Here is a 2,769-nt window from a genome sequence, read left to right as displayed (position 1 = left end):
CAGATGACAAATTGACACTATTACCATGGTCCTACGCTGGCAGCGATAGCAGTAGTAATAGTAGTAAGCCCAGTATCCTATGGCCGCTTGCCAGTTTAAAATTGATAGCTTTACAAAAATCATAAACCATGGTCATGGAACATACGTTCTTCTGCAGGAAGATAGGGGGAGAGGAAGGCAGCGGTGGGTTTAAGCTGGGGAGGGGAAGGACATTACATACGTACCCTGTCGCCTCTCCAGACGTAGTCGCTGTCTTGTGTACGCGCAGTTGGATGTAGTGTTATTTTAAGGCAAACACAGTCGCTTATAGCCGTTCGTAGTTCCACACACACACTTCCGCTTCACACCGATGTCTGTGGGAAATTCGTCATCGTGTCGACACGCCGATGGTGGTAGAAGGTGTGTTTCAGAACAGGTCTAGTCTCATTTTTGGATGAAGTTGGAACTGGAAGTAGTGCATTTAGAAGATGCGGGAATGACGCCATGTCGACGGTTTAAAATGCATAACCTTCCTTCTAGTGATAGACAAAATTTGCTATAGGAAACGGTACCTTCAAAAGAAAAAATCTTGGTTTTTGCCGACAAAAAACCCCCCAGTGTTCTTCTACCCCATTCCTCAATAAAGGGGCAAGAATAATCACGAGGTTTTTACAGGATCTTTACTACTTTGCCACGATCTCTTTCTAGTGGCTAAAGGGTCTATAGTAGAAGGGTTCCATAGTCCTCTGGGGAGCATCCTTGAAGGTGCCAAAGGAAAACTCGATGAATGAAGTAATTTTCCCCGCTGGAGCGACTTCTTCATAATACATATCCTGTTTTCAAAATGGCAATGAGTAGAAAACCACTAAGAAGTTGACTTTATGGTAATGAGTCAAGCTAAAGGCTTATTTTAACACCTAGCACATCAAATTGAGATATTTAAAAGTGCGCAGATAGGATTTATTGCCTTGAGGTAAGCAAGATTTATGATAACATGACGTCATTGGAGTCCAGAAAATAGCCTTACTGGAATTCTTGGAAACACTTCTTTCGCAGATTACAAGTTCTAATATTTAAAGGGGGAAAAAGCGGCTGTTCGTGTATTTAAAGAATAAAACAAAAAAATTGCCTAAATTTTCTCAGCCTGATTGGCTCACGTCGAGTTATACTTGTATTTCGTCCCATTTTTCGTATAAAAATGGAAAGTTAGAAATGGTCATATTTATTGTTTTTATTACTTATGTTCTCAATTACTTAGTCAAAAAGCCAGGCACGGGAATATTAAATGGCGTCGAGGAGTAAAAACTCTAATCAATTTCTCAGTGGGTTATTTATGAGTATAAAATTACTCATACAAGAATACTCTGAACCTACCGTCGATATTCTCGAATGCATTTATCATTCAAAATAGCACTCCACCGCCCAAATTTCGATTTACCCACACAAAGACTTGAATTCAAATAAAATTACAAGTTTTTTTTAAACAGAGTAAATATTCTGTCAAACAGGTCCTATTTCTGGCTGATGTGCAATTTGGGTCTTAAACCACAATTTTTTTCTTTCGGTAAATTCCAGCTATCTATTTTACCTACTGCACCGAAGACTACAATTGTCTGACACAAGAATTCCGGGAGGGAGGGGGGAATTTACAGGTCAACCTTTTAATAAAACACTTGTTCATATAAAGAATAAAGTGGAAGGACTTCTTGTTCCTTACATTGATCAGCTAATCAGGCATTCTGGTAGAAGATATTAGCAAAAGGTGCCGTCAAAAAGACCTAATGGATGTGATAAAGAGGGGCAAGGAAATGTGGGACAAGAAGCTCCCTCCGTGTGCACACACATATACACACAGAGGTATGAATGGCCGTGTGGGCGTTTTTGATCAGAGGATGGTTTCATATTACCTCAGGATGGCGTACACGCACACGGGCTTGGCCGCAGATGGGATACATTGCTAAAGACCTATCCGTGAGAAATTAGGCGTAGTCACACATCCTCCCAAATCACAGACTAGGGATATCCATAGAGAGGTCGAGATGGCCCCACGCTGAATTCCATCTTAACTGAACATGATTCGAAGCCTGACAATCACCTTTAGCGCATCGTTTAAGTTACCCAGTGTCTGTTTTGTTTTGTAAATTTTCTAGTTTTCAAAGTACGACTGAACTTCACAATGGATTGACCAATGAAAGCACAACTTCTTTGTCTAAGGAAAAAAGTCAACAACATGGGAATTTTTTATCAGTTCATCAAAATATGATGGAAAAGTACAATACTGTTTGCCTTATTCATCGTTTTCTAGAGAAACATAGGCATAACAAGTGGGAGAAGAGCGCCGAATTCGACATTATTCCTCCCGAAGGGTTGGTTACCAAAAGTGCCTTCCTTGTAAAGGTATACCACTGACCTAGCACAGCTTATTCATCACGGGAGGAGAGCTTCGCCGGTAACATCAAGAGGACTAAATAAATACTCGTGTCTCTTAAATAGTGGAAATAATTTGTTAGTAGGGATTAACTGGTATTTTTTTAAAAGTTTTTAGATATTTTTTCCTAAATGAGTATTGCTGGATATAATTCCTTCTTAATAAGATGCAAGTTAATATGTTCCACTTTTGGGAAAGGTTTTGCTTCAAGAAACGAGGAAAAGTGGCTTGAACTTCCATGGATGATTTGAAACACTAGAGGTATGGGACTGGGGATGGGCCATTTGGGCACAGCCAATGGCATTCTCGTCCATTGAACCAACGTTGCCATACGAATTGGTGACATAAAAGATGAGGTGGAT

This window comes from Echinococcus granulosus (genome assembly GCF_000524195.1).
Source record: "Echinococcus granulosus chromosome Unknown EG_S00026, whole genome shotgun sequence".
NCBI lineage: Eukaryota > Metazoa > Platyhelminthes > Cestoda > Cyclophyllidea > Taeniidae > Echinococcus > Echinococcus granulosus.
Note: the sequence above shows the minus strand (reverse complement) of the source record.